General features: G+C 41.3%; 1 long non-coding RNA gene across 2 annotated transcripts in view; it reads right to left on the bottom strand.

Annotated features, from left to right (window-relative positions):
• Positions 1-20,482, bottom strand: part of LOC146699678 (uncharacterized) — a 44,308-nt gene that overhangs the window by 12,525 nt on the left and 11,301 nt on the right. For both annotated transcript variants that reach the window (XR_014922442.1, XR_014922441.1), the window contains exon 2: positions 1,092-1,164. This is a non-coding gene — a long non-coding RNA (uncharacterized LOC146699678). The remainder of the gene's footprint in view (positions 1-1,091; positions 1,165-20,482) is intronic.

The following is a 20,482-nucleotide window of genomic DNA, read 5'->3' as shown; positions in this document are numbered from 1 at the left end:
TCTGATTATTATATTTTATACTTTCTGTTTACAGCGAACCCTCTGTGTATCATAATATTTGGCACGCAGCACACATTAGAAAGACGCCACAGCCGTGTTGAATAAAAAGGCCGACGTGTAATACTAGGCCGCAAAGATGAAGCGGCGGTTTGAAACACGAGGCCATCACGGTGTGAAATAGGTTCCACCACGCAATTACACCTCAGCGAGTAGAAAGCACTTCAAAATAAGACAATATGGCATATTTTTATATTTTAGCACCCTGTTTAACTCATACTGAATTTCACAACTGTTTATAACTGGAGCAACTCCTAACATCTTTTATGTTAGCACTTAAAAGGCAGATGAAGACAAGCAGTAAGCCTGAGTACAATGTGTTCTAACTAGAACTCTAGCAGGGCCATAGTGAGCTGGCAGGCCCGCCATGAAACAAAAACCACATGTGAGCCAGAGTTACATTATTCTAAAGATCAGCATCACTTTAGAGGTGCTGCATGTTCAAACTGCAAACTGATGTCATACGTGTACTCCAAGGAAAGCTAGAAGGTTGTACAGTTAACTCCCAGGGTGTAATTCTAAACCATACAACCTACTACCTCAACCTGGATGCACACATTTTCAACTAGGGTTCCTCTCGTCTATGTACTGAATAAAGTCATCCTCAAGCCAAACTGTGTCTCATCACTATCACCACATTTCAGGTTTACGCTTGGAGAAAGATTGAATATTAATATATGGAGCAGTTTAAAACCTAAATTATTAAAGAAAAAAAAAGGTTCAAGCACGACGATCGCACCACAATGACAAAGACCCACAGAGGCGAGCTTGTGCTGTCAGATTCGCCACAAGATCGGATCTACGGGTTTGTGCCAAATGGTTATGGCCAAAGTAGCAAAATAATTCAATAAAGGACTAATACTGCCTCGCAGCTATAGCAACACAGGTGTAAAAAAGCAGGACGCGTGTGCTGAACACTGGCGTTCATGCAGATCACGGCAGTGCCAGTGAATACACCGCAGCTAGCAGCAAGACATTCGCCCCACACGATCAAAGTTCATCAAACAGATGGTGACAGCATTGTGGTAACTTACCCATCGTGGCTGCATCTTGCTCTGAGGATGGGTCGCTGGGCCAGTGGGTTCTCTAGGGTGGCCATTTATTTATCTAAAAACAGGAAAAGAGAATTGCTTTTAAATACCACACAATGCTTTGCATCTGCCAGGACCTGCAGCTTAATGCTACGATTCACTTTTAACAATGACTCTTATCGTTGTGAGAAAAGAAAAAAAAAGGTTCACAGTTACATGTCAGTAACTGTTCTGACAACATCACATCCACACGGGAAAGAAGAAAAACACAAACACAAATGTGTGTATATCGGTAAGTTTCTGTGCCTCAGTTTGGGAGTGTCATATGTCTCTGCAGTTCCCAGCTACAAAATTAAATCCATAATAATAACAATCTGCTGTGGACTTGTATCCCAAACTAGCCCACAGAATTGCCAGAGCGGTCCTCCTCCTGGCCAACAGCAATGTGGCTGTGGTGAGAGCTTAGCTCAACTTAGTCAAGACCGCAGATAGCAGAGAGCAGAGAGCAGAGCCTGAGAGGGATGCCAGTGTAATCAAGCATGCCACGGTCAGCTACCATTAACTGTGCCAGTGCCACAGAGCCACAAACAACAGAATATTCCTACGGCCGCAGTGCGACAAAGGAAAACCTGGAATAAGAGAACAGAAAATGCCACTTACCTACGTCTCTACTATTCTGTCAGACTTTATGTTTCTATCTTTCTGTATCCACACTTTCTACTTGGGTGTGAGCTATGCGCAGTGGGTGCTAGGACCATTGGTTTATTACTTTGCTAAATGGAGGAATGATGAAAAGACCGAGGCACACTTCTAAACTGAGCTCACTGAAATCACGGCTTCAGTTCAGCGATGTGCTGTCCGCCATTTTCTCCGAAACAAAGTAGAAGAGAAAAAAATTGTATAAAAATGATTTGCTGGCATCATTATTCAAAGTTTTCCCCTTTTCTCCCTCCGTGTGTGAGTCTCTCTCTCCCTCTGCCTCGCCTGGCACCATCACAAAACCTTGGCTGGAAAGATCACATGATTTCCTACCAGAAAGCCACAGCATTCCCAGTTAGTATTCTGCTGACACTGTAAAGACATCTTTTGTCTAAATCAAAGCGTGGCCTGCCCCCTCCCAAAATCTCGCACCTTCTGGGAGGGGGTGGGGGGGTTAGGCAGTGTAAAGGGCGGTGTTAGAAGCCATAGCAACCTCTACCTGGCAGGCTGCCCAACACACGAGCACTGCGGGCTAATATGGAGTGGAGCAGGAATGCTTATCGCCTTCCAAAGTCAACTCCATGGGCGTGCTGGTTACTTAAGATTTCAGTGCTGATGCCAGATTTTTTGTTTTTCTTGACAAAGTAAATAAAATCGTCTAGATACATGACAAACTGACGACACGCTCACACTGCACCTCCTGATTGAAATAAAGTTCACATGCTTCTGTTTTAAAACGCTATTCATCAAAATCATGTGAGCTCTTTCAGTAAACACAAACACTGGATCAAATTCGTCACACATCAAATAAAACACTTTATGTGGCTTTGCTGGAAAGTATTAAAAAACATAAAAAAGGACACTCGGTAGTATAAGGAATCTTCTGCAAACTTCTGCAATGATTCTTTCAAGCAGACGAGACGAGCTCTGTCTTACACGCTGGGATATAGTGTATCAATCGCTCATGCATCATCAGCAGCGTGTTTTCCTGTGCCGCACACTTCTGCAGTTTAGCCAGAAAAGTAGCCAAGCACAGTCAGGTGGTTTGTTACCGTAACACAAGCATATGTCATAGACCTGTGACTCACTAAAGAGAAAGGTATCCGCCAGAGACCACACTACAGTTCTGTGCTGAGAGCATCTCACACGCCAGCCTCCTCACTCAGCTTAACGCCAGACTGTTGAGCATCTGCCTTACTTGCTCAGCTCTGACTTCAAGGAAACGATCAGTGTAGCAATGACTCCCGACCTCTGTATTTTCAATCACCGCGTTACTTTAATTTAACACAAAATGTGGAGAAATACTTCACATTTTGCACATAATCTAAAACCTTCGTTTCCACAGTGTAGCAGTCATTCAAAGAAAAGTTCACCAGTATGGATGGATAAGACAGTAAGATGCAGCGGCAACATATAAAATATTTCTGTGCATATCTTAGCCTTTATTTAAATTATATGATGCTCATTTTCATAGTGGATTAGGACATCGTTTGAAGTTATAACTGTAGACCTGCTGCAAGAAAGGACAATTTCAAACTGGCATTAAAATAAAGAAGAAAAACAGAATCAAATTTAGAGAGGACAGCGTGATAAGAACACAGGTGGAGGAGAGGCACAAAACATTTGCAGATGCATGCAAATAAAAACACAAAACAAGAAATGATCTGTTTTTTTAATGTTACCCATTTCATATTCTCGTGACAAATGAGACCAAGTCAGAAACACCGCACTGACACGACGGTACAGAATAAACGTTGAGCAAACACTTCGATCAGGCTCCAACCGATAGATCAACATCAAAGATGCCGGCGTAATGGGATTGTAATGCCAGTAAGCAGTCTGTTCTGAGCTGAAGATTAATGTGTGTTTCCCCCCATTATTTGTCATCAAGAGCAGCCTGTAGCAAACAACTCACCTTCACTTGATTAAATCCCTGGAAACAGAAAGAAGAAGGACAGCAGCGTGCTACACCTGTTGTCTAACTTGTGCAACGCTATCATCAGAATCTAATGTGGTTACATTTATTAAATCGTGTGCAGTCAACACCTCGCTGGTGCAAAACAAGCACACAAACGTCGACACTTCTCTGTCGACAATTCAGACTGTTCACTTAGATCTGACGGTGCTATTTACTGATAGGAAAAGGCGGCATCCTGATGTTCTTCTTGGAGAAACTGCTGTGTGCCGTTTTCATCTTTCCCCATAATTAGGTCATCTTTATTAACCACCACACAATATCCATTTCACAACTCTCTCACACATACTATGTTGTGGAAAGGGAAAAATAAGTGCACAGGTCTGCATAGCTACGAGACAGCTAGCTCTGCGATGTAGAAGAAAATGGCCATGCGGCCACCTGAGCGCCTCATCTGATACGTCAGCCACGCTCAGCCAAAACATTCCCCCAATGAGGGGGTCAGTTCATGTCCTGAAAGGCAGAAGGCCAGGGTCAAAGTTCAAATGAGAACCAGAGGGGTGGGGGTTTGAAGGACTTCCCTTGGGTATGGAACGTACCATTATGAACCAGACAGGGGTGGAAAAAATCAACACTGTCATCGACAATGCAATAAAGTCAGCGGGGGAGGAAACGACATGATTTACATGTGCGAGGATATAAGAAAGGCTGAGAAAAGCTAGTGTTTGTTTTTATCGAATGGCCTGTTATACACTGATGGGAACCCTGTTATACTGTGAAGGCAACATACATCTGTGTAGGTACACAAACACTATATCAGTGGTTATGACGACCAAACCAGACTCCACCTGAGACATCCTTTTGTGAAGGAAAAAATAAGCATTACATCTTTATAAGCCTGAAAATGTAAAAGCTGTGTTAAGCAGCTATTCATTTAGAAGTGTGGCATTTTCAAAGTGTATAAAACACTATACATTTTGTTATCTTTACCAAAACTTTGCATACTGGCAGCCAAAACTAAGCAGGAAGATAATTTGTGCTACTTTATTCTCTGCAGGCACACCAGAGACAGGGGGTTATTTTTGGCTCAAAGCTCTTATCTCCATTAATTTAATGTTGCCTCAAGCCGTGACAGAAAAACAGTCAACAGGTTAATCCAGACAGAGTTTGTGCAGTTCGCATTAATGAAACGTACCCATCCAGCCACTTCATTATGAGACTTGATCTTGCCAAGGACAAGAACCCAATACAAAGCCCAAATATTGAAATCTAACATCATGCATGGAATATTTTTGGATAGCTCTGTTTGCTGAGTGTTTTAGTATACTGGGAAAACACCCTGCACACTATTACTGGCAAAGAAAGCGAACAGAGTCGAGGCAGTACACAGGATTTACTTTTTCTCTGTTTCCCCTGTAGAGAGGCCTCATCTTACTGTGCCCTGCTCTGGCGCCTCTTTCTCAGCGTTCAGCTACAAGGACTGACAAAGGAATAAGATGACTTAAAAAAAAGCCAATTAGCTGATATGAACAAGTGAATTAAAAGCAACACGGTCAGGCGTGTGAAACCTGCTACTGCTGCTACGACACAGGCAAACACATGTATGTGTAAAGAGCAATAAGAAATTCAGCTTAATTAGACAGAAAAGCCAAAAGAAAGAGTCGAGCACATGCTTCTGAGCATTGGGGCTTAACATAGCAGTTGCTCACAAACATGGGCTAACCTGTTTGGGATTACAGAAATACTGCCGTGTTACTATTAACTTAGGGTAATGTTGCTTTAAAAGCTAACGCAGCTTTTCTGTGCAGCCAGCCACGGCAATGACTTTGCCCGACCCACCTGTCTGTTGATCCTACTGCCTAGCACCAGACTAAACACTGAGATTTTCAAAATGGCTTATTGGCTGCAACTGACTAACAGGCAGCCAATCAGTGCGCAAGGAGGCATGGATGGAGGACAAGAATCAGTCAGTGAGAGCAGAGGAGAGAGGAAGAGGCTGTGCAGAGACAACCGAACCTCGTACAAACTCAAGAGGGGAAAAGAACGCAAAGGCAGAAGAAAAGCTCGACAAATAAACAGTAAATTCAAAGTTACTCTGTGACAGAGATATGAGTGGGGGTTTTTTGGTTTTTTTTTTGCTGCAGTATCAAATGTTGATGCAGAACAATAATAAAGTAAAAGGGCATTTGTTTTCTGAATGGCACTGAATTGATTACCTGGCTTCAGACAAGGCTGCTATCAGACCCTGCGTTTACCATCGCTAACAGGGATCAATAGCTAATGAATTCCAAACGGCCAAGTTTCAGAAGCATAAACGTATCCTACACGACTGCATAAAGTAACCTCTACGGATCAATGAATATGACATCACGCGCAGCCGGAGGAATGCATCTTTTTAATCGACCTGAGGGTTCTCAAATGAATTCAAACGACAATTAAAATGGATCGGACTGCGTGGCACCTTCGTCCTGGAATCTCACAGAAGGTTTTTATTGTGCGTTTGGCTCCCCTCACGGCCCGCCCCCGTGCTTTAATTACCGCTGTCTCCTATCAGGCTGCTCAGATGGTAAAAACAATAGAGACACGAAAGGCTCGGGTTACCATTTACATACTGATGGAAAGAGCACTAAGCAAACGTGTTGTCATTCAAAGAAATACACTAATGTTTGAACCCTAATGGTCTAATCACTGATGAGCTGGTGAACATTTATGTGATTTGTCACAGATGTTGATGTCTATTAAAAATCCGGTTCAAAAAATCCAATCAGTTTTTAAAATACAGCCACCTTTTAAAATATGATTCACACAGTGTGAACAGCTTTAAAATGATTAACTTGTACTTCAGTACATTCTCTGATCATTACAGGCTTTTCAGAACATTTTAACATCGCGTCATTCATGTTGTCGTTCACTAGAAAGACGCTGTGTGCTATGATCTATGTGCTCAACATTAAAAAGCAAAGGAACATTTATATGTAGGTGCATTACTGCTACTAAGGGAAATTATCAGGCACAACATCGGTGCAGGTGAGCTATAACTGAAAGGACTCGTAAACACAAAATATCCAAAACACTTCACCCTGAAGGAGACACAAAGGGCGACGCTGCTATTGTTTATTAGTTTAAGTTTGAGGTTGGTACATCTCTTACAGAGACCGTTCAGTCCTGTGTTGTAGTTATAGATGCTTCTTTGTGCCACATAATATCATAGAGACAGGTGTGCAAATTTCACAGAACCTCAGAACATTATATGGCACAAATAATTTTGTGCAGGCTTTCTCTAGAGGTGCAGACCGTAATCGACTACTTTAAGGATGACTTCTCATTTAGGAGGCAGAGAAAGCAGTTATCATAATGATACCTTTTCTCTGTGTGTCCTCACCAAATGCTTTCTCCAAGATAATCCCCCTGCACAGCCGCTCATTATCAAAGCAATCGTCTGACAATGGGAAGGAGAACACTGGAAATTACGGGAATTAGTATAGGACTATGGAAAAATGATTGGTGATTCAAGACCTTAATTAGGCCCTTGCAAAACAATCAGACACAATTAGGAGGTACCAGTCAATAAGCCGAAAACTCAAAAGCAAGAGGAGAGGAATTAATATCTGATGTTTTTTAAATGGCTATTGGAGCTCAGATGACTTTCACTCACAGTCGGGTACCAGACAGTTGGAAGCCTTCACGGCTCTTATTGTGGCAAATAAAGCCGGGGACTAGCAGGTAAATCAGCAGGTGAATCAGCCCTGCCTTCCAAAGAAAATGACCATTAAGGGGTAATCGAGCAACATCTGAGTGGGTCCGGAAACATGTCGGGAATCTAAAGATGCCCACGGTGCACCTTAAGAGCAGCAAGGTCAAACAGTAGCTTGAAACCGTTACGCTCCAGAAATCCTACGAGAAACAGCCGCGTCCATTTCTCTGGGTGAATAATTTCAAATGAGCAAACATTACAAGTTTCGGATTGTCATTTCCCCTCTCATAATTAACAACGCTCAAGCAGTTAATTACTTCTTGCCAAATAGAAAATAATGCCCAAAATATTATTATATCACCATATTTCTCATGACAATCCACCACAACAGCAAACGCTTGAGCCTTTGGTTTAAACCAAATTGAGTTTTCAAGATATGTGTGCATAGCGATGCTTGTGCAGTGCAGAACGTGAATACTAAAGTTAGTTAAAATACCTTGAGCCGACAAACAGAACCTCTCCAGATAGTTTGCTCACAATGAAATGTGGCTTACTGACCTAAACTGCTTCATAATCTCACAAAGAAAGTGAAAATCGATGTGAAACATGGCCGTGCATTTGAAAGACGAGAATTAAATACACATTTTAGCCTGAATCACTGCCTGAAAACAAAAAGATCTTTTACCAGTGAAAAACCACATCTGTGCAGGCTCTAATCAAAGAAAATAAAGCTGCCACAATTTATCTTTTTTAACAGAATGCAGTTGCTCATTCAGACAGAAAAGGCTATGCTATTAGAAAAAAGTCAGACTGTAACTGGCCAAGTATAACACGCAAAAGATATACTGCAAACATCAGTGGAACTGACATCTGTAACGCTGTATTATGAACTGGATTTATTCTGCTTGGCCTCTATGATTTCCAGCACGCAACCAGATCCTTACAGCACATGTTGCCCTACAATAGACTGCATGATGCTTCCATATATGTGTGCTAGATCAGGGCTTACAGCATGAAATCACATGCAGCTGGTCAAGACAATAAAGACAGGCATCTGTCCAAAGTTCATGTCCATCCACTGGGAATCAAAGCATTTGTCTTTAATTATCTTGGACAAAAGCGTGAGGTGTGCTGACACAGCCTGGAGGTGTGTGTGTGTGTGTGTGTGTGTGTGTGTGTGTGTGTGTGTGTGTGTGTGTGTGTGTGTGTGTGTGTGAGAGTTGGTGGAGGAAATTCTGCCGAGACCAGCTGAAAACACGTGGCTCCTCTCACCCTAGAGCCATGTCGACTTACAGGGTGCATGTCAGTCATCTGTGATTGCAGAGCAGAGCAAACGGGATGGGACAGCATGAGGATTATAAGGCAGCCTGGTGTTTCCACTGGGGTCTCCCCTGCTGGGTTACATGGTCCCAGCTCCCTTTGTCTGCTGTTAACCCGTTAAATCCCGCGGAAGAGCCCATTCACAAATGTGTCACACACCCCGGGGGTGCATTTTGTGCAGAATAATGATCTTAAAGGGGTTATACGGCATTGTCACTGATTCCAACTTACCCGTTAACCCCCCCACAGCACACATGCATACTTCCATTTGTTTCCTGGCGTGTTTGTGGTTTTAATTATTGTCAACTCTTAAGCTCTTAACACCACCTTCAAACAACATTCCTTAAGAGGATGTTCCACTGTAGTCAATCATCAGCAACAGTTACTGGTGAAACACAGCCGCTCTCTACAAACGCACCTAAAAGGGATTTTGACCACTGCATTTTCTGAGCACCCTATTCTATTCGAAACTAGAGTGCAATATTTTAACAATACAGACACAGCAGCCCTCCCCTGCCGTTGTGCCGAGCATACTTTGCAGCTAACTGTGTTTGCGTTATATGTTGCGGGTTCACTGAGAGAAAGTGTAATTACACTGCAGTAATGCCCTCCATGATTAATGATGTGGGCCTCTGAAACCAAACCATCAGGCCAATGGCAAATTACCACTATAAAAATAAACCATGATGTGAACAGGTCAGCCAGGCCGGAGCACAAAATGTCTTAGTGTGTATTTATATATAGGGTATGAGCGAATAGGGAACGAGCTCTAGTAACCCAATTAGTGTTGGTCCAGTGTCAGAGCCCAGCTCTAGTAATGCTCCGCGGCTCTGCAGTCACACAGAAAAATGTATTTTCTTGAACTTTTTGAATTTAGATGAGACATTTTTGAGAGGCAGAGATGAGCTCGCACGTATGCAATTAGAGGGAGAAAAAAACAGCTGGAACATCACTTCTTGTTGAATGAAGTGCTTAGCTGGACCGATCGGGTCGAGAGCTTGAAAAAGAAAAAAAGGGAGAGAAAGAAACAACCATTTCTTTTTAATTGCTGTCGACGCTGTCACATCATCGCTGCTCCGCTAGGGCACGTCTTCCAAATGAATATGGAATATACAACCGGATGACCTAATCCTTATGGCGCAAACCCCTTTCCAGAAATAACCCAACTTTGGCTAAATCTCAAGAGCACATGCACCTATACTCCCAAAGGCTCTCTGTAGTCAAGTTCACATTTCTTGTCTAACACTGACTACGCTGCTCAGCACATAAACACATCTGATTAGTCCTCCACAGCCTCCTCCACTACCCAACAACTCCTCCCTTCCCACTTCTCAGATGGAGAGCACTTGACTCTTGCCTAAATTGAACTCTTATACACTCTACTTTTTTGTAGTTTAACTGAAATGGAGTATTTCATTGAGAGCAAAGCACTTGGACTAACACCAACCAAGGATTCTTGTGGTTATCAGTTGACATTTGGAAATGACTGAACTGGTGTCATAAATACAACAATATGGCAAATATTTACCCATGTGCAAAGACACTTGTCAAATTAATTTTCTATATCTATTGAAGTCCCTGCCACAAGTAAAACCACTACCAATAAAAACTGTGGGAGAAAGAAAAAAATCATCCTGCTGGTAATCACAAAGCCTAAGGACACCATCTTTTTGTGTTTTGCTCCTTTGCCGAAAGCTGCAATCGGATCACGGAAGTGAATCCTTGAGCGGTGAATAAAGAGCTACCTGTCCGGACATCACGCTACACCCATCATTATCTCAGCTGTGGCAGTGATTTTTGTTTTCGATGATTCATTCGTGAGGTCTGAAATGGAGTTTCACACCTGTCAGCACATCCTTAAGTGGCTTCTGTATAAATTCCAGCATCCACACGTTAAATGAAATGAACAAAACACAACCTTTCAGTGCAGATAATCCATCTAAGTTTATTGCACATTCAAACACATAATTAATGAGCCATTAAGTGCACAGACGTGGGCCTTTTTTTTCTTTTTAAGAGTATTAAATTGAAGTGTGCATGCATCTTAGCATCAATCAGATGGAAGGCTGACAAACAGCCCCATTCTTTTTTAATAACAATAAATCAAAGCCTGCACATGGCTGTCTCTCTGAGACAGAGATGATCAAAAGCAGAGGGTGAGATGGCCAAACATCATGTCTAATGTCTCAACAAACTGAGGATCAACTGTTTCCAATTAGGAATACAAAGACATATGACAAAAAAAAAACTGAACCCATCCACCCTGCTCTCCTTTGCACACATACAAAGAAAAATAACAATATACAAAGCATGTTTGTTGTGTTTAAAAGCTCTAAATTTAAACACTGAATCAGTTTCTGCGGGTCTCAGTTTGTCCCTTTTTTCCACTGCTAAACAAGATGTGAGTCAAATGCTCGCAATCGTACAAAGCTCCGTGCACCGTGCTCTGTGTTAGTTTTAATTTCTCATTTCTTTCACTGCCGTTTAATCCAGTCACATCAGCTCCCCGAGCAGGTGAAGTCAGCCAAAGACTTTCCCACGGTCTGAGAGCAAATCCAACGCCCCGAGCCCTTCCTGAGGGCCGGCCATCTGTTCATTCTGTTTGGAGTGTTTTAAGGGGTAAAGCGTCAGCTGCATGACCAAATTCAACGTTCCAACACAGCCCGCCTTCGTGAAGAAAAGCCCAAAGCATCCATTCAACTCGGCACACACGCACGCGTGCACACGAGCACACAGACACGCACACACAGCTTGTGCCCAAACACAAACAAATCAACAAATAAACAGACAGATGTGACTCCTCACATTTGACTGGTTTGCAATCCAAAACCGTCACACACACGTTGTGCTAAAGTAACAAATATGCACATTTCACTAGAGCTGATTTGAATTTGAAATCACTGGCAAAAAAAAAAAAAAGAAAGGAAAAAAAAAGAAAGAAATGAAAACGTCTTTCCTGCGGAAGAAATTTAAAAAAGGTTATTTTGTTTCCATTTTTCTGCTGCTTTGGGAGAATCCTCATTAAGATATCGGACCATATAAACCTTGACCTTTGCTCCCTCTGAGGATAAATTATTTGTGCCACGAACTTGTACAAAACCACATCATTTCACCACCAAAGCCGCTAAAAACACACATCGGGCGCATTTGTGAAAATCACTGCAGCTCACGGGAAAAAAACAAACACCTTACTTTGAATTAGGATTTCAATCATGTGACGCATTTCTTTCTTTTCCAAGCACATGCTGCCACCCCCATCCCAAAGGCCCCCCCCACACACTCTTTTTGCACCCCTCAAACAGACGTGCTATCATTTTATTTCCACACTGAAAGAGCGACTCTGCCGCTGGTGGATGTGGTCCTCGCCCCGGCCTGACGCATTTTTAAAATGCGTGACATTGCCTCTGTGGGAGCATGAGAACGGAGCTTCCTCAATTGTAGGGTCCCCATACCCGGCCTGTAACCATGGAAGCAGATGCCTGCCCTCCCGGCCCTCCTTACCTCCTGTCGATCGCGAGCTGTGAGCTGCTTCGGCAGTGAAAAGAGGCTGTGCCTGCCTTTCTCCTCGCTCTGACCGAACTTGCCCCACTCCTCAAAAGGAGCCATTGAACAGGTCACTGGTCTAGACTTGTTTGCACGGTCCAGAGAGCAGCCTTGATGTAACCCTTGCTCTCCCCTCTCTCTCTTTCTCTCTCTGTTTGCCACACCAGCCGCCCAGCGACTGCAGACTGTGGAGGGGCGGCAGGGAGAGGTGGGTGGGTGGGGGGGGACACTGGAGACGTGGATTTGAAAAGGAGCCTGTCCGATTTTGCCATTGTGCCTTTTCATTCATCGATCGAATGAATATCGAACCTTCTGTCCCCGCGTGTGTGAAACGGATAGCTTAGCCAGCATTTTTTTCCCCTCTCTTCTCAGGTTTGTGTTGTGGGCCCAGAGCTGTGATTCCTTTTCTTAATACTTGTAAGAATATCTATCTATCTATCCTTATAATTATATATATATATATATATATATATATATATTTTTTTTTTTTTGCAAAGAAAATGTCATCTTTAACAGTTGTTGCCAAGTTTATTCCTGATGTGGTCTGGTATTTTGCTAAAGTGATGAATGCAGAAAAGAGCTGAGTTGCTTTCTTCACCCCTCACTGATCACTGGATGATCCAACATGCTTGATTTCTATAGTATTCTCTAGTATTATATTTATGTTAGCGTGCTATGATTACAAATGAATTTTTAGTTATTAATTAATTAAACTTCTGCAAAAAAAACCTGTCTAAAAATAAAAAAAAGGAAAATTGGTTGAATCGAAAAAATCTGCAACTAAAATTTATAAATAGACATAAAGCACTTAAATATTAATTGTTTAATGCAATTGCAACATTTGTAAAACAAATGTAAACTATTTACATGAATGACTCCAGTCATATGTAAAGGAACAAAACAACTATACAAAATAGAAAATTGAAAAAATATGAACTGCTCAGTTATATTCTGAGGAATTAGCTGTACGTACAAAATAAATAAATTAAGTAACACATACATTACTGCATTACTTGGCTCATTATTAGACCCAATGACAATATGATTTCAAGTCAAAACCACTCGACCTGTCAAGTCCTGGTAATTAATTAAATACAATCATTATGTGAAGGCAGCTAAAACAATGTGCTTTTATTAACGTCAAGTGTGTGTGTGTGTGTGTGTGTGTGTTTACATATTGAACTGCTGCAGTAAATGGTTATGGATGAGCATATGTGCACTTGACTGGGCCAAAGAGAGAAGGCAGTGAGAGGCTTGATGACAGTAAAAGGTGGCACGATCAATGTCAACATATCAGCATTGTACAGTCATATAAGGTGATTGTTGTGATTCATAAAGAAAAACTCATTTTGTTATTTCACATATGGATTTATGGTTTTATTTGATTATTTTTTATTTTGAAAGTAGAAAAGTAATTGTTAGATTTTTTTTATCTCATGTACTTATTTTACAATAATTTATTTTTGATTTAACATTATTAATAAGTGGTTTGAATTTATTTAATTGTGTTAACATCTTTTTTTTAAATATTTTAAATGTTTAAAAACAATACTTAAAAACAGTTAATGCTAAAAGAATTTTTCTAACTGCATTTAATTGGATAAAACATGTTACAAAAATTAAGTGCAGAAATGTACCACTTCGCATTGAATTTAAAAAGCAAAAGGTTCAGAGAGGAGCAGTTATAGACTACACGCTCCATGTGACAAGTTGCTATGTAGGGGCCAATCAAAGGGGGCGATGGGGGGAACAAAACAGGGCAGAAAATGAGCAAATTCAAAGGCAGGGGAAGCAAAGCAAAAGAAGCAGTGAAGTAAGGACGCAAAGGCATTGTGTTCGCACAACAATTGAGGCTGATCCCACAGCGACTACCGGGCCTTCCTCCGAAAATACCGCTGCTGCCAGAGCCCACATCCTAACAGCACAGAACCAGAGCAGCTGGAGGTCTCGCCCTGCTTGAAGAAAAATCTGCTTTCATGTGAAATTAAATGTTATAATTAAACAGACAAAAAAAAAGCAGTTTGCCAGCTGATTGCAAACAGTGCATCTCCTCTGTAGTCTGGGTTTCTATGATTAAAACTCAGTTCCAGTTTATGTTGTGACAAAAAATTAAACTAACAAGAATAACTCTTAAAATGTTGATTGAAACAAATAATAGCTGCTAACTGCGTGATAAACATCTCACTACAGATACAATGTTATAATTTCAAAATTATTAAATTGCTTTAAAAAAATTATAATTTATTTTCAATCTTATTTAGGAAACATTTTAAAAAATTACAAAAGAGTAAAATATGCAACATAAATTCATTTTCATTTAATTGTTTTTTACATTAAACATAATCTGAAAGGGAAGATAAACTAGATAAATAACATGAGACAAGGCCTGAAAATAAAAAGGACATTATTCATCCTGGATATGAAACAAAAAAAAAGGCTGCATGTAAAAAACAGAGCTGACTGATGTTAGCAGGAACAATGGCAGAGATGGGACCATGGGGTGGAGGGGAGGGGATTCTTCACTGAACCTTTATACGACACAGTGACGGGGACAAGTCGGCCAAATCTGCCACAAAGACAAGCTCAACATTCCCGTCTCATGTTACGCACTCACACGATCCAATCTTTAAAAAGACACAACAGAATTATGAAACAATGTGAAAATAAATACGTCAGGGAAGCCTTTTATATATTTTTCCTTCAAGTTAAAATATTTTTTGAATTCTTTAAATCAATTATTTCTGGAATGTGTGTCAAAATACCCCATGATGAAATAAAAACAGAAAAACATCTTTTATTCCTTTTGATCAAGTGTGTGTGTGTGTGTGTGTGTGTGTGTGTGTGTGTGTGTGTGTGTGTGTGTGTGTGTGTGTGTGTGTGTGTTTCTTCTCTATCATCTGAAACTATCCTCTCCTCTCTAATGGATCCAAAAGCAAATAATTTTTCCACTGTTCATACTAGAACAACTGGCAGTAAATGAGACAATAAATAAATGCGTTTGATTTCTCTGCACCACACATTTACCAGCACACACTCAACCAAACAGCAGCTTTGGCAGATGTTTCCTGGAACACACAGGTAAACCAGCAACCCACCATCACCATCGTCCTGCCTGGAATCGGTGGCAGCTGAATGCCAGAGTGCTGCTCCACCACGTCTGCTCTCACAGCTCATGATGAGGCAGCAGAGCTACCCAAACAACCAAAAACCCCTCGATCGCTGAGTGACCCTGTCAGATATTCCTGTAAGAGATTGTGACTGCAGCTTACATATCTAAAAAAAAACTACCATTCACTTTAATGTCAGCTGTGCACAGGAGAACAGAAGCAATGAGGATTACCACTGTCATAAATTAAAGGTGGACTGAGGGAAATATCATATTATCTTGTGTGCTAGCTAATGCTATTCTTTTAGGGTTGTCAAGGGGAGAAACGTGACCAATTCCTAGGCACTAAAATATCAGGTGATGGCAAAAACTTTAATAATTAACTTACAGAGAAACAAACAATAACACAAAGATTACACTGGATTCTATATAAACTGTAATAATATAACTTTAGAGAACAGTTACCACCTCAAATCTAGATTCTATCCAAAAGAAAGTGCAAACTCTGAACCGACTTCAGATGTGTTGTCCCTTCTCAGGGCCACAAAGTCTCCCTCCCTCAGGTCAAGCCCATAGGCTGTTACACAAAGCAGAGGGCATCATAATCTCCTCACCCCCCAGCAGTCAGTCCTGCTCAAAACCTACAACACTAAGCAGATCCACAACATTTTCACTCTGTCATCTATCTCACATTGTTTCACTACATTTTCACTGTGGGAGGGAAAAACAAACAAACTCACATTTCTTTTGTTTTTTAATGAATCAATCACTTTATTAATTGGGTGATTAAGTTAAAAATGTGCAGCAATTCGCTGGGCATGTCTGTAGGTCCCAGCTATGATCATCGTATATGAAAGGCAGCTGCTGCATTTGTCACAGAGAGGCTGGGTCTAACCTCCACTGTCACCAAAGTCAAACACTAAGCTTTCCAAGGTGCTTTAGAAGGTGGACTGGAACAAAGGGCCCCTCACCACAACCACTACCCAAAGCACTATTTAATTAGGTGTGCAGCAACAAATCCTCCCTATTCAGTGGCTGGACACTTGTGGTATTGGAGTGTAGTGTATCGGTGGTGAAAGCCCCATAACACTAGAGGAGTGTCCCCTCCCTCACAAAGACACACACTAATTCACTAATGCCTGTGTGTTAACAAGCCCATCGTCTGCTCCTCTAACTCTTTGTCTCTGAATGGGTGCTAATGGAGAGACAAAACAGCACGCACACACACTGAGGCCCTCCTTCAACACATTGCTCTTTTAACAGACAGAGGCTGGACCTTGGTGTTAAAGCGGACATGCCATGCTTCAGCAGGCAAAATATTTAACTCTGCCTAAATTTAACCATAAACTCGGAAAACAGAACAAAACGGCCACCAGGGAGAAAGCGAAGATAATCTAGCAGATGAAATGCACAGCAGCAGAACAAATACTTTCATGAAGGAAATTTAATAGCAAAAAAAGTTTAATTTCAGGTTAAATATTAAGCACAAAATTTTTTTAAATAAATGTTATTAATTTATCTTAAAATAGGTGCTGAATACTTGTGAAAAAATCTTTTAATATCCTAATAAAACTGAGTAAGAACAATGAATCGGTTCTTTCTACTTTATCTACTTGATTTTATTTTTTTAAATGTCTATGTTATTGAAATAAGCCTAATTGCAGTTATCATATTTTAAAAACATTATTTTAAAAAAGAGAGAGACGATGCATTACTAAATGAATTAAAACTCTACAGCCACGCTTTCAGGGACTGTCTAGTTTGATAAAAGACAAAGTAACTCAGACCAGGGTTGAATATGGGTGGTGGGCTCTAATTCTTGAGCACAAAACCAGCATATCCACCGAGACAAATCTTGTTTGATGGATTCCTGCTGCTAGATCCAACTGCAATAGTTCGGTCTGGGAGGCCCATTGTACCAGACGTGCCCGGGAAGGAAACACACTCAAAATTTATTAGAAACGGGACTCCTCACATACAATATTAATTCACAGACAGCGTAGAAAAAGCATATTACCTTAATCCAACCGATGCCTGTGCATTTTCTCAGGGTTACAGTATTACATAACACAAAACCACAAAAACCTTAAAGCTAAAATTTTCTTTTCTTTTTTTAATGTGAAATATTTTATATTTCACATGGAAAATTATATTTGTGTTTTAACTGCAGCAACTCTAACTCTGCATTTATGTAAACAGACATCTATTTGTCCTGTTTAATTGTAAGATGTAGGGAAATATTGTAATAAAATATTTTAAGCATCTTTCATTGGCCCAAAACTAAATGGAAGCATAAAGTCAAACTTCCTTAATAATGCTAAAGGAGGCCCATCATCATGACATCCGTTTTGCTGGGGAAAAGAGGGTGAGTGAGGATTTAATAAAAAAGAAAAAAAAAGGATTTGCGAGAAAGGAAGAAAAAAAAAGACGAGCGTATTGCGACACTAACGTCTCCCTGGGATCTGGCGTGGCTGTCTGTATATGTGCAACACAGAGACAGTGACAGAGAATGAGACAGCATTCTGTCTTCCTAAGTGCTCGAGTGTAACTAATTGTATGAGTACAATTATGAGCATCTGCTTTTTCATCTTTGGTGGAAGCGCGCGTGTGTGGACGAACACGTGTGCGTCGCAGCTGAAAATGTGCTCGGCTCTGCGGTCTTAGAGCAGAGGCTGGGCAGTGCCTTTAAGGCAGCGCTGGGTCAGTCCAAACACACTGGCAGCTATTCATGGCCCAATCAAATTGATGTGAGATTCTGTCCCTCATCTGCCCCTTATTTCCATATGAATGCAGAATATGCTAAAGCAAAAAAAAAGAAAAGAAAAGAGAAATCTACAAGATCCTTGTCCCATGGAGCCACTGCAGGGAAAACAGATTTGCAGGGAGAACTCTACATGCTCCTTTACTGCAGATAACAGGAATCGTGGCATCATAAGCACTTTTAGACAGAACAATAAAAAAGAAAAAACTCCTTTCACACACGCATAAATGCTCTCCTCACACACATTTCAACAAAGCCAAGGTCAATGCTGCAGTCTGTCCTAGCAGCTTATGAATCGAAAACACACACATATTCAGAGATGGTCTATCGTGAATGGACACAAACACGTACACAGGCATAAGAACAGATCCACGGAGGCTCCATCCCAGCCCCTCTGTGTTAAAGGCTTCAGCCAGACAAAGGGTTTGTCGTCAAAGACAAACAGCGGGAAGCATGGAAACGGCAATGAACGTGATGTGGAGACGGATGCCTCGGCGCGAAGCCACGTTTGACAAACGGCAGTGGCTTAAAAAGAAAAAGAGGAAAAAATGTGCAGATGTGCATACCCTGGATGTCCCGTGTTCCCTCTCTGCTACCTGGCAGGCACAGGTAAAGGCAGCTGTGTGAAGAGAACGCCATCACGTGTTTGTACGTATGTTTCAGACAGACGTCGGTCTCCTAACACACACCAGACAATGTCACACACTCCTATTGTTCCACTCCACCGCTTGGCCCGAGACAAACCCCAGTCCTGTCTAGCTGTTTAAAGGTGGGCTCAAGCTCAAAGCGAGGAGGCCATCTATTACCAGGAGGGATGAGGGGAGGGGAGTCAGAGACCCCCAAATAGAAGGTGGGGTGGGGTGTGTGTGTGTGTGGGAGTGGGGGTGTCTCAGTTGGCAAGGTTCTTAACTGCAGATGAGCACAGGAGCTCAAAACCTGCCACCTCATTCTGACGAGCAGACGATGGAGTGCCGCATGCAGCAGTCGGTCTGAAAAAGCTGTTTTTGCCTGAAAAAATCCAAAAATATAGAAAATCTGAACTTTCTCTGGGAGTTGGCTGCTGAGTCAGGGAATGAAGATGAAGCGAACAGACTAAACCAGAAATTTAACATCATCAGAATAAATGTCACAAAGCCTTTCAGACACATTTCTTGAGGTAAAATGCCTAATAGTGCAGAAAATTTAAGTAATCCTCACAACATTTAGGGCAATTTAGAAGATATTACAGGGTTTGTCCAGGCTCAGAAATGGGCCTTTGGGGCGCGAGTACAAATATACTAACAAACATATATGACTGGGGCAATGAGCTGTGTTGGCTCACTTATTTATAAGGCAATGCATTTCCTGTTATTTCTGGATATATAAAACAAAAATATATTTGTTAAGTAAATAAAAATACGCACACAAAAAAATACTAGTACTTTAACTCTGGTTTTCCTTTGCAGGAAGGCCGTGGTTTTTCTTTTTTGTTTTTCTAAAACAAAAATACAACCATTTATATGACAGAATAATAAACACCTAACATGTGCAGTATATTTGGCTTTATTCTTTAATTTAACTACAATTCCAATTGAAAAGATTTGATTTTATCTTTATGTTGTCATTTTTTATTTCAAGCATTAATGCAGCAAAGGTGCTATTTTTAAAGAAGATGTTTCTGTCTAATCATATTTTTGTAAGTTTAGGGAAAATATTTACGTAAATGTGAAAGAAAAGAAGGTTTGCCCATGCTGCTGTTTTGGAGTTGGCTCATTGTTCTGGCAATGTGAAAACGCTCAGCTGTATGATGTTTCAAGCGAACATGGCAAGGTTTAGAAAATAGGCTTTGTTTATGCGTGACATTACAGCAGTGATTTCTTTTCCATGCACACATCAGTCCGGTCTGGTTACCATCAGCCCAGCATCAGCCACCTGTGCTCAGGCTCTCCTGTATTTACGTTGTGATAATCACAAAGCGGGATCTCGACCAGATTGTGTGTTTTATCTACAAAGAGTGCCTCCTCGCTCTGGGTCGCAAAGCGTCACAGGACACTCGAACAGATTAAAAACACGGACTGTTGGTACAAGATTTCGAATCATCGTGTCAAAGCAGAATCAGAGGAAAAAGCAGAAACCAGAGTTTTTGGAGCAGGCAGGAACTTTCTGGCAGCGTCCCACAGGGCTGTTCTGCTCTCGACTAAGTCATAGTGTGCGACTCTCTCCAGCAGCTCTGCCAGCTACACAAACAGTGAGAGAGAGCATGACATCACCCCTCTATCATCCACAAGACACACTCAAGGCTCACAGTTCAGCAGGTTCAAATGCTCGATGCAGATGGAAGCAAAGAGGTCCTTCATATTATAGCCTGCCTTTTTAA

This window comes from Copadichromis virginalis, linkage group LG10 (genome assembly GCF_057382275.1).
Source record: "Copadichromis virginalis isolate Kocher_CV1m ecotype Utaka linkage group LG10, C_Virginalis_male_GT1.1, whole genome shotgun sequence".
In the NCBI taxonomy this organism is placed as follows: domain Eukaryota; kingdom Metazoa; phylum Chordata; class Actinopteri; order Cichliformes; family Cichlidae; genus Copadichromis; species Copadichromis virginalis.
This window is presented reverse-complemented; position numbering and strand designations above follow the sequence as displayed.